Source organism: Leptidea sinapis, chromosome 12 (assembly GCF_905404315.1).
Source record: "Leptidea sinapis chromosome 12, ilLepSina1.1, whole genome shotgun sequence".
NCBI lineage: Eukaryota > Metazoa > Arthropoda > Insecta > Lepidoptera > Pieridae > Leptidea > Leptidea sinapis.
This window is the reverse complement of record NC_066276.1, coordinates 10,697,998-10,711,362: the sequence shown is the minus strand read 5'-3', so window position 1 is coordinate 10,711,362 and position 13,365 is coordinate 10,697,998. Positions and strand designations below refer to the sequence as shown.

The window sequence follows — 13,365 nt, the reverse complement described above, 5'->3', positions numbered from 1 at the left end:
TACTTGCGGTCATTTTTTAACTAGCAACCATGGTTTATCGTAAATAATAAATATAAAACTTCAATTTTGTATCAAATTATAAAAAAAAAAACAGATGATTATAATTTATTCACAAAAATGTGCCTGTTTACACCTGGAAAACTTTATGTTGCGGCTGACTGAGAGCTGGCAACTATATTTTTTTTAATTCTTATCATAATTTCTTTTAAATGACGTACAATTCATTAAAAAAACATATGAATATAATTTACATCAGAAAAGTAATCACAGTTACTTGCGGTTAAATTTTTATAGGCAACCTATGGATAATACATTGTTTGGGATAATAAATCGATGCACTTTTCGCATTGTGGATTAATTGCAACACGTTTTCAACTTACTTGGCACGTAATAGCACTGGGACAAGGGCTTAGTTATTATTACTTTTTCAATATCTATATTTATAAATGGATGTGTAATTGACCTATCAATGTGGCAACTGTTATTAACCCCTACAAAAAATCAGTCTGCAACAATATAACAATCTGTGTTTGTCACTGATCTCCTTTTTCATGGTAATTGTGATGAAATTGTGATAGATTTTTAGATAGAATTTTCCATTTGTACCCTGCTATATCTCCATTAGACATTTTGTTATCTCTCGCACACAAATATAGAGTTGGAAATCATAGGATTACAACTGTATTTCAACATTTAATTAAATTTTAATTTTATTTAATTTCGTAAAATATTTACACTTCGGAGATTGGTCACCACCTTTGTCCACTTATTGCTCATTACTTGCGACTACGAGATTGTATTTTAATAAAACAGTTTCAATAAATTCATTTAAGTCATTTAAATTGCCAATGTATGTACACGTTCTATCCCTTACACGAGAGCTTTGTAGAGTCCTCGACCTTCCCTAACATAAGGAAAGCCTGTTCTAACTTGATCTCTAAAGCCCTTATTGATCACTAACCCAAGTCCTTGCGTCTTCATTTAGCCTTCCCATGTATCTTCGTAACCTCCTTTCGTATACATTTTCCCTTGTAAATGTAATTTATTATTACGTTCTGTAAGAATTTTCTGGGAAAAAGATTTTCTTATGAAATCTGGGTTTTAATTGTGTAACTTATATTTTTTTAAGACGTAAATATTTAACCTAGAAATATTGTTAATGTGTGTTCAATTGTGAGAATGTAAGTTTAAGGGAACTTTTTAAGAGATTCGCTGGAACATAAGTTTTTAATCAGAAAAATTTTGCACTTGTAAAACAGTTCGGAAACTACTACAATGGGTCGTTTTATTTGCTAACACCTACGTTATGATAGGCAAAATCTTAATACAATGTACTACACACATGTTACTCCTTCATATAATATGGTCTCCCGAATTTAACGGGCCTTATTCTACAAGGGGTATTTTCTGGTCATTCGTTAAACCATGCAGTGTTGATTGAGTGCAAAGCGTCTGAACCTTTATTTGTACATCTAAATTTTTTACACTTAGGATTATACCAATACCTAATACAATATCACCAATGTGCAGACATATTTAATCAGATACAATCAGTTTTTTTTTTATGTAAAAGGAGGACAAACGAGCGTACGGGTCACCTGGTGCTAAGTAATCAACGCCGCCCACAATCTCTTGCAGCACCAGAGGAATCACAGGAGCGTTACCAGCCTATAAGGAAGATATACGCGCTTTTTTTTGAAGGTTCTTATGTCGTATCGTCCCGGAAACACTGCACAAGGTAGCTCACACAGCTTTGTAGTACGTGGAAGAAAGCTCATTGAAAACCGCACTGTGGAAGACCGCCACACATCCAGATAGTGGGGTTGATATCTTAACGTATCAGTTGTCGTATTGTAGTATCATTATTTGCTATTCGCGAACAGTAACCGCAGGGTTTTCATAAAAACGGCACAGATAATACTATGATCACACCCACGTCAAAATTTTACTGAATCAGGAATACACAGATCTGCAAGATGTAGCACTGCCACCACACCATTCTTCAAACAATACCACAATGTAAGAACAAATGTCAATCACACAAATTAAAATGTAACGTACTCTCGGAGAATTTGATATTCCAATTAGTGGTCTATATACTCACAGAATGGCTTACGTGTACACTTAATATAATTATTTATTTTTAACGTCACGTTGGGGCGATTAGGTCTCCAATGGCGACCACTTACTAAAAGATGCAGTGTTTGTTAGGATACGTAAAGGATCATCAAGTCAAGATCGCCGGAAGAGTTTGTATGAGGACAGCGCAGGATTGATCGTCGTGGAGTTCTTTGGAGAGGCCTTTGTCGAGCATTAAACATCTTTTGGCTGAAGTAATGATAATTATTTTTATGTGCGTACAAAAGAACTGGACTGGACTCAAAATGTCTAGTTACATTATCGAGCGGGTCGTCAGAAAATAATTTATAAATATTTAAATTTATTGAAATTCAATTTACTGATGGAATGAGTCTGGTTGGCATGGGCTTTGATCTTCCCCGTGGGAAGGGTGCTGGTGTTGGACGCGACTTGCGACAACACTCTGACTTCTTCTCTTGTCCAAGTTACGTCAGTTGCTGCTTCGACTGCCAAAGACAGGAAACGTCGCTAATATGTCGGTCTCAGTGAGTCTTATATCTTTGTGCCGTTTGATGTCGAGATACTTGGCCCATTGGGCCCATAGGCGCGGTAATGTACAAAGTACTATCTTTTTGCCTCAATAAGGCAACTGGCAACCGAAGCGCTGACAGCTAATTCGGTCAACGGATCAGTCTAGCTATCTATGCCAGTATTCTTTTTACGGTTCCCCGTAATGATAGTTTTACTTTAATGTAATCATAGTATTGTAAATATCGTTATAAGATTTGTTTTATTTATATAAATTCAAATTGCTTTACAACGAATTTACGTATTTCAAGGGATTTGCACGAAAACTAAACAATGTTGAATAAGCACACAGTTTTATCGGCTTTAGTAAGTTAAATAAGCACTTCTCAATGATAATCTTATTCAAATCTCACGTCGAGTTCTTAGCTGGGAAAGTACGCTTCTGTTGTTCATGTTCCATAGAATTCGATAATTGGATTAAGATTTGTTGCTTGATGTGAAACACAGTTCCTTACAATAAAGAGCAGAATAAGCGAAAAAAATATGAAGAAATAGGAGAGCCGAATAGATGGTTCATCACTTAAATTTGCTCAATTTGGACAAATTATAATATGATAAACTTTCTGGCAACACCGGATTTCAATAGATAACTTTTTCTATGTTAACAACTTCGAATATTGCCCACTTTTCCGCATATATATATTATATTCATTTTACAAATTATACCGAAAATTGCTATTATCACATTGAATAAAACTATCGTCATATTGTATATATATTAAAAAACTGTGTGTTAAGAGACAGTCTTTAACTGCTTAAAAAATCTGCGAGTATTCAGTACTTTATCAAAATATAGGTACTATGAACTTTCAAGAAGCCTGGATCGAAGCCTACGTTCCAGTATTATTTGGGCATTTAAATCAACGTATTATTTCTGAACAGATAGCAAAAGCCAATTAGTGGATTTTTGAAATATTTATTATTTAAGATTACATTGCTCCAAAAAAAATATTTCATTATTTATTATAGAACTTATGACTAGAACAAAAACGCGGTAAATACTTATGGAGTATATACTTTTTTGGATGTTCTTTCAAAAGTTTTACTGTATGTGGAAGTGAAATTATAAATAGCAAGAAATTAAACAGCTATTAGAAATTCCTTCCAGAATAGATTCAGCAGATAACACGAAATAATCTCCTTGAATTTATAATTAATTTAATTAAGTTTTCCAACCTTAGCGCCAGTGTGTTCCAAAGCAAACTTGTCTTACAACCTCACCAGCAACGTTTTATTGTAGAAGTTAATTATCTCAATTGGCACTAATTAAATTTCTTTGCCCCTTATTCCCCTCATTCGTTAATACATTGCGATTGCTGAAATAATTAATGAAGTGCCATTTATTTGCTAAATTAATTTTGTCCAATTCAATATTCATTAAACCAAATTCTTAAATTAATACAATCACAGTGTCAAATTGATAATGTCAACAAAATTCTTTCAGTACCTTCTTGGCCAAGAATTTATTTTATACTAGCTACTAATATAAAACGGCTTTGTACGCTACATTCCGCGCAAACTGAAACTCCGCACGCGTGGGTCGACGCAGTAAGATTTCTTAATAAATTTTAAGAATTAATTTTATGCCAAGATTGTGTGGATTGATTTTGATTTTGTTTTAATATAAACACAAAATGATAACTCGAATGAAAGCTTCATATTTGTCTGAAATTTTGCACGTTAAATAACGCGTACTTTGCCAAAACAAACACGTTAGCCACGTTGTCAAAATAAGAAGAAGCTTTCTGATATATGTAACTGCTGTGTAATAAGGGGTATTAAAACACGAATGTGGGTTATGATAATAGTATCACATGAGTGTTTTAATATCTAATTATCAACAGTTGCAGACAAGACTTTATCTACCCCTATATTAAGAATCCTCTATAAAAGATTCTAAAACAGTTAGCTCACAGCTAACATTAAAAAAGCCAGTCGTAGTAACTATAATATCATCCAAAGGAGTGTAATTATGAAAACGGATGATGTAATGTTGTACTGAATTTCATTACAACACTCGTTTCGATGATGTAATGGTTATTAGGACATTGGGTGTTTTAATGTTGGCCATAAGCTAAGTATTTTAGAATATTTAATAATAAATTTAAAGCGTGGGTGTAGATAAAATAGATTAATTTATTTTTATACAACACAGCAAACATTGAAAAAGCGAGGGACATTCGTTATTGTCAAATATGATATTTCGGCTTATTAACAGTTGCATACAATACTTTATCTACACCCAGAATATGAATCCTCTAAAAGAATCTGAAACAGTTAGCTTACTGCTAACATTAATTACTGACTCTATACAAATAAACTAAGTACCTATTAATGAAAGAATTATTTATTTTAGTAGTAATTTACATTTTGTATAGTGCAATTATTAAAATTCACTTGAATATTATGTTTTTTCAAGAAAAATGGCGGGGTTTCGAATAACCTACTTTTTTTTACGGCGCGTCACGTTCTGGTAGTGTAGAACATGCGTTAACGAAAATGTTCTTTTTTGAAATTCATATAGATACCACGCTTCGAGAATAAGAATGTGGCTATTTGTTGAAATTCTTTGCGCATGAAAGGATCAAAAAAACCAAGGAGTGTTGTTTTGAAATTCAGTACAACATTACAACACTCGTTTGGATGATGTAATAGTTATTACGACATTGGGTGTTTTAATGTTGGTAATAAGCTAACTGTTTCAGAATCTTAATTAGACGATTTAAAGCATGGGTGTAGATAAAATTTATTAAAAATATGTGGCACTAAACTGTCTTATTCATGTTTTAACTCAAACGCTTAATCGCATACAAAATTACTTATCCCAATTTATCGGTTGTTTATAACAATAATAATAAGAAGGTTTAAGTAAGTACTAATAAGAATATAAAGTATTTTCTTGGTGATTTCAACCTGCATTATTGGTTGTATATTTTTTTCCAAAACAATTACCTTTCTCGTGTACTGTGAATTTCAAAAACTCTTCGCACAAGAAATTTTTCCTATGAACAACTTCGCACAACAAGCAAAAGAAGTAAAAACTTGAGCAGCAAGTCACTAATAAAATGAATTGTATTAGCATGAATCATACAAAAACCTTCAGCACGTAGTTTGTGGAGTCAGGCCACGTAGACAACTCGTAGAATTCATTCCGAGGGGCTGTACCGTAATTACGACCACGCGGTAACTTTGATAATCTCTTTCATTACCTCTAAAAGCGCTAATGTGTGGAGGTTTATTGCTGTACCAATGAGATGGTTTTTTTATGAAAATATGGGTCGACACGAGCAGGAAGTTCAGCTGATGTTATTTGATATGCCCTGCCCATTACAATACAGTGCCGCTCAGGATTCTTGATAAACCCAAAAATTTTGAGTGGCATTACAATTGCGCTCGTCACCTTGAGACGTAAGATGTAAGTCTCATTTTACTAGCCCTTCAGACCAAAACACAGTAATGTTTACACATTACTACTTCACGGCAGAAATAGGCGCCGTTGTGGTACCCATAATTAAGCTGGCATGCTGTGCAAAGGAGTCTCCCACTGGTAATCTTAGGATTTTAATGAGAAAAAGTGTATCCGAAAATTTCGGGTACACTTCTTCTTCTCTTAGACGTACTTAGAAGTACCCAAAATTTCTGAGTGACACTACAATTGCGCTCGTCACCTTGAGACATAAGATGTTAAGTCTGTGCATGCTATGTTTATTTGTAAGTAATCACTACATTTAGTTCCATGTTTTTAGTTCTACTTTTTATATTTTTGTGTATTATTGTTAGTGATTGTAAATAAACCTAATAAATAAATAAAGTCTCATTTGCCCAGTAATTGTTTTTTTTTTTTTATTTTAGACAAATTAGCTTCTTGATATGTTTCAAAATTCATATTGTAAATAAAATAGGCCAAGTTGCCAAAATGGACAGTATAGTATTAAAAAATTTATTTAAAAAAAACGATCTCCAAAAACACATTTAATTATATAAAAGGTATTCCCAAAAAAAAAAAATGTTGTTCAAATATATAAAAAAAATAATGAATGCCTTACTTCTTTATAAACATTTAAATATGTGTGGGGGGGGGGGGCTCGAACCTACACTTATATCTAGCGCCTTAGACCGCGCGGCCAAACTGACTTAAAAGCAGTAGTGAAGTTGTAGTTGAAATTAATGGTACTACTCCACCCCTATTACATTTGTAATGCGACATGCGATAGATGGGTGAAAAAGTCTGAGGCGACGTTATTAAAGTTTCACTTTAAAAAGTTTGGGTTCTAAGCTCATATTTGCATTTAATATCTTAACAAAAATATAAATAAAACTCACAAAAACGCCTTTTTTATATTAGTTATGATTCTAAGCAGAACTTTTACAAATTTACTAGCAAATCTAGTTTTGATTACAGAAAAAGAAAAATATGAAAGTGATAAATATATTAATAGTTAATTATTATAAGTATATTAAGTATATTTTATGATTTCCTACAAGTAAACGTCAACAAAGCGAAAAAATAAAAATGAGAAAATTTAAACAACTTTCCAGACAGACCTCAGCAAATTTAATGTTGACAGTATAATGTAGGTACATAGCCCAAAGCGACATTTCAAAGTCCGTTTGGTAGAATGATTTATCAATTTCTTTCTGTACTGACTTTACGTGAGCTGCAAGTATGTACCTTGAAATAGAAACTTTAGGGGTATGTTCCGATATGCACTGCGAGCCCTGCACAGTGCTATCACTGTAGAAAAATTCATTACGTTATGGACTGCCAATATACTGCCGCAGTACTAGGGAAATATATGACGTCATAAATCACCGCCGTATTCTTCTGTGAGCACTGGCGTTTTCGAGGTAAGGTACTCGCAGTACTTTGATCACGTGATCAGTTAAAACCACTCGAGTGCCTAACGTTTTAGAAACAATACCTACAGTTTAATCCCCAATATTTTTAATTTGACAGTACTCCAACAACAGTTTTTTTTAACGAACTAGAAATCTTTAATACACTCATTTGAATGCTGCGTCAAAAACGTCGGAACGGCTTCACAGTATACTAAATTGACGTCACACTGTACTGTGGTCGCAGTACATATCGGAACATACCCTAGAATGCCTCGTTGTGGTGGCTCGTATAATTTGTGACGTCATTCATAATACCACAGACTAAGAAATACTCGAAGAAATCATTTCACTATTGGCAGAAGCAAAATTGGAGTTCTCAGAAATTTTGTTGACTGTGTTCACAACATTTAGATTTGGCAAGGAGAGCGAAGGGTAGGCTTGCGGTAGGTGACGTCACCAAATATTACCATTTAAACAAGTTTTATGTAAATCGCTCCGGGCCTTGGGAAGTTATTTTACGGGGAGATTTTAAGCGTTTTTCCTTCGGAGTTTAAACGCAAAAGCTAAAAGTTACAAGATTCTGATACCGACTTAATAGGATTGGACGCCTTGCTTCGTAATTTGGAATTGATTAAGTTACTTTTTTTAACTTTTACAAACTATATTCAAAATAGATTAAAGTTCAGCTTATTTTTCAGGAACAGAAAGGCTAGAATTTCAGCCCTAAAACTAGTAAATTAATTAAATTTATTAAAAAAAATTATACGCATATAATTCGTATAACAAAAAAGAATAAGTTTTGAATTCCAGTTTTGAATAATACGTCTTCGCCAAGACAATCTCTGGAATGACCTTCCTTTCTTCCATTTACAGGACTATACGACAAACACCCTAGTGATTCCTCTGGTGTTGCAAGAGAATGCGGGCGGCGGTGATCACTTAACACCAGGTGACACGTACGCTCGTTTGTCCTCCTCTTCCATAAAAAATGGATATAGTTAAAATATTAAAAACCTGAAAATTAATATTCCACGACTGTTAATGTTTTCCGCCTGAATTCCAACCGAGTCAAACTTATTATCATTCTCAAACTCTTTGCTTTTAATATACGAAAGAGATCACAGATTTATGATCTCCTTGTATTGATAGTTTTTCTTTTACAATTAACACTGAATAATCTATTTTTCAAGAAACTGGGCGTACACATTTCTAAAAGGCTTGCAACGCCCTGTGATTTCACTGGTTTGGCAAGAGAATGTAGGGGGCGATGATCACTCAACATTAGGTAACCGTATATTCGCCTGTCCATCTTCATTAAAAAAATCATTTTTAGATTCCACTTTCTGGTCACAAGTATAATAGTGAGATGTAATTTGTGCTTTTAATTTAACTTCCAAGGAAAGCAGACAATTGCTAGTTCTAATTCCTCACTATTTTCACATTGTAAAACATAAAATTTTACGTTCGTGCCTGTCACATTTTCAGGGAGAATAAACGAGAAAAACTTATGGCGTAAAATAAGGAAGTTTAACGACAATTGCTAAAGTTTATGTGGTAGGTTGTAAATCTCAGAGCTCCGATGTAAAAAACACGAAAGTAACAGACGGTAAGTTATGATTGGAAGTAGAGATTCAATTAATAAGAAGTATTTATAGCTTACAATGCAATGACAATGTTTTTGTTATGAGCAATGGTAATGGTGATCACCAGTGGGAGGCTCCTTTGCACAGGATGCCACCTAGATTATGGGTACCACAACAGCGCCTATTTCTGCTGTGAAGCAGTAATATGAATTACTGTGTTATGGTCTGAAGGGCGCCTTAGCTAGTGAAATAACTGGGCAAATGAGACTTAACATCATCATTCTGCACTGCATTGTAATGGGCAGGGCGTATCAATTACAATCAGCTGAACGGTCTTATCGTCTCGTCCCTTATTTTCATTTAAAAAAAAACATTTTGTAAGCTATCCGAAGTTTTATTACTTCTTTTAGAGTAGAAGACAACTCTTGTAGAAGATAAGCAAGCTGCACCGATCTCACTCATCGATTCATAACGTTCTATGTTGTAAAGGGTGAGGTTACGACGTATAGCTGCCCAATCCAAATGAATGTTCTTTTCCAAATACTGGGGGGTGCAAGCATGGACCATCATAAAATTAGGTTTTTGTCAAGATCAGCTGAAACAGTTATTTATTTATTATCAAAACTTAGAGCTATTTAAAACTATGTTGACATCTATTTGTATAATAAAATGCCATTAACTAGTTTCCACATATATGATTCTAATTAGTTAAAAAAATTACTAGAGTGTAACGAGATTTTATATTCTATTACATTAGTTCTAAGCATAGAATTAGTACTTATTTCAATATATAATAACTACATCTTTATTTTTCTCGTGGTTCCAGCAAGATACAGCAATCAGTTTACATTTATAAAATATAATTATACTTAATAATAGTAATATATTTGAAGTTTACATTAATTTTAATGTCGAAATACTTTGATACTTAGGGAATGCATGTATTGAAACTTCCGTTATGTATCGGTGTTCTGACAGTTTGCTTATTTTCATGATGATTTACTTCGTCAAAATCAAGAATTTCATTCCTTCCCTTCTCAGAGCACTAATTACTAGGTAAGATTTCTCATGTATTCTCATGTTAGTTAGCCTCCTTGTTTTACCGACGACAGTCTATGACTGGTAACTCAATGCTCGAGGAGTGTATTTTTAAAAGTGATTCTTTTAAATTATTCTTCTTGAGATCTAAGCGGTATACAAATACTCAACAACAAAAGGATCATTCCGTGGTTTCAGTATATGATTTTCTTCTAGAACCTTCTTGTCAAATTCTCGACTGTGAAACGATTCTCATTCAGCCTTAAAGCCTTAAAGCTTTTACTCTTATCCAACCTTTTCTTATTTACCTGTTGAATCACTATCGACAATTTTCAAGTATTATATTGTTTTAATTTGCGATGAAGATAAAATTTCTGTAACATTTCATAAAGGAATATTAAACTCTCTCTTTCAGCGCATTTTAGCAACACATTAGTGGCAACAAAATATTCAGTAATCCAATTACCAGACATAAAAAGCTGCTAATGTACTTAGTAAGTGTAAAAGTAAAACGAAAAACACTTGACTGGATTCAATGAGTGACAGTAAAGGATTGGATTAAAATACGAAATTGAGAAGCTGTAGAAGTTCCGTTTGTTGACGTGTCCATTCGTAACTAACAATATTAACGACTTTAATATTTCATAAAGCCATTAGCACATTTCGCACTCAGTTAGGCTGATTTGTATTGACATAAAGATTAGTATTGATAACATGTGCCTTACTAATATCTTTTAGGGCAGATCTAAACTATAAACTTAGAATTACTTTAGTCTTTGATAGAAAAATTCAAATCATATTAATTCAAAGTTATGTCACAATTATAAAACGTACATCATACACGATATTACTCCGTGTACATTCCAAATATTTTAACGAGAATCAGAAAGTACCTATATATTACAAAAAAAAACAAAAAATACATTCTGTTTGCCTCTTCTTATACAAAAAAGAGAAACAGTTTTCGTCGTTTCGAAAACAAATAAGTTTTATCTATTGATAGTTGTTATAGTTATACCGTAAGTATCCATCCATACTATGTGCTTATACTAATAGACATTCAGTTAAAATCTCAGCTGTCAACTGTCGCGGGACCAGTTTATTACGGAGATCTGGTCTCTTCTGAGGTGAATTTCTCGAAGCAAGACTTGGTGCAAGTTGACACCGTGATCGGAGAGTGATGGAGGGGTAAAACCAGGATGATATGACAAGATAATGAAAGGAAGATTAAAGAGAAGAGGGGACGAGGAAAAAGGAGAGCCCAGCGACGAAACATCCCCGTTGTGGTGTATGGTTTTCTTTTATTATAAAAAGGGACGAGACGAGCAGGATGTTCAGCTGATTGTAATTGGCCTGCCCATCACAATGCAGTGCCACTCATTCTTGAAAAACCCAACAATACTGAGTGGCACTACAATTGCGCTCGGCACCTTGAGGCAGAAGATGTTATGCCTTGTTTGCCTATTTGCTACGGCGCCCTTAAGACCGAATAATGCAAATCAAATCAAATCAAATCATTTATTAATAACACCATGTTACAAGTCAAAAAGCAAAAATAGGTCAATTTAAAATTCAAATTATCATTTTAAATAGGTAGGGAAGTCCTACCTCACAATAATACAGTATTATGTAATTATAAATTGTTATGTATATAAAGAACATAAATATTTTTTACGTATTGTAAAATAAGTTTTACCTAGTCAAATAACTGGCATCTTGTAGAACTCCTCAACTGAGTAAAACGTATGTTTGAGAAGCCATGGGTTATGTCCAGCTATCGCGGTTTACGAGATACAGCCCACTGACAGACAGATATGGCATTCCATAGATGATTGGAAAAATTATACTGTCGATAGATCCATAGATTATTTTTACTAAAATGCCAGACATAAAATGCCTTGAAATATAACGCTCGGTACGCCAATTTAGTAATGCGATTGAATATATAAATCGCAAATTAGTAAACATTCGTGCCATCTGTAGAATTATCGAATAACAATAAAAGCACGGGGATCTAACTGCAATACTTTCCCGTATAAGACCGCTTTGGATTCGTCGTAGATAAATATCTGCATTATTCTTAAATTAGTAAAACTCTTAATATTATATGTATTATTTTTTAAGATATGCATGACCGATGTTTTAACATTAGATGGCTCAGCTCATGTACAAAATTATAGCAAAACAACGAATCGCACTCAACTACCCATCTAACTAACTAGGGTACTATTCTAATATTATCGACATTATGTGGTAATTTAAACGGTGTCGCTTTAACTAATTAATACATACATACCTAATGTGCTCACCGGATGACTAGTTTTTAATATAAATATCTGTGAAACCATATTTAAAATATAACAATTTATAAGTATTACAATAAATGCCTGATAAGAAGGAAGAAGAATTAGAAAAAATCTTTTAAATTAGGCGACTTAATTACTTATGAAATCGCATAGTTACAATGTTTGCAATTGATCCGAACAGAAATATAAACGTATACTGATTAAATGAAACCTTTTTATTTTCTTATCTCGATCTATATGGTCTTACGGCCGTTTTCAATAACGTATTTCTAGTTACTGATACATTGCTATCACCGTTTAATGACAAGATCTTATCTATCCATACCCACTTACGTCCATTACACTTATACGGCCGTTTTCAAATACCTATCTATCCTTAGTTTAACTTACTAGAGGTAGACACATCTATTCCATACGCTTACTTATATTTCAATAACCTATCCACAGATAGCATTGGATTATAATTAATAATATAGCTATATGTGACATAACTATGGTTAGATAAGATCTTGTCATTAAACGGTGATAACAATATATCCGTAACTAGAGATATCTACGTTATTGAAAACAGACGATAGTGCAATTCTATGTGCCGATAGGTAATTGAATTGTGTATTTCTTCAAAATAGATGCATAGAAGCTTAAGATTTAAATTTATAAAGATACATCAAAGCGTCGAGAGTAAGTTGTGACATGATATCACAATGGGGTAACATCATTGCGCAGAACAGCGTCTAAAGCGGACAAAGTCGCAAGCACGATTGGCAATTGAATAAATATAATATTTATATTTAGATAATACGCAGTAGTCAGTATATTTATGACGACATTATTTTTTTAGACAACAAAAAGCCAAATATAACAGTACATAACTATGATTTTAAAATACTTATAAAATTTTCTATTATAAAACTCTATCGTTTGTTCAGTTG

The 13,365-nt window shown here is 33.3% G+C and overlaps 1 long non-coding RNA gene across 1 annotated transcript; it reads right to left on the bottom strand.

Annotated features, from left to right (window-relative positions):
- Window positions 1-9,534: 9,534 nt before the first annotated feature.
- Window positions 9,535-11,919, bottom strand: LOC126967278 (uncharacterized). The gene is made up of 3 exons (XR_007729959.1): window positions 11,824-11,919; window positions 9,988-10,501; window positions 9,535-9,684 (listed from the first exon to the last, which is right to left on the bottom strand). It is a non-coding gene; the product is annotated as an uncharacterized LOC126967278 (long non-coding RNA).
- Between the last annotated feature and the right edge of the window lie 1,446 nt (window positions 11,920-13,365).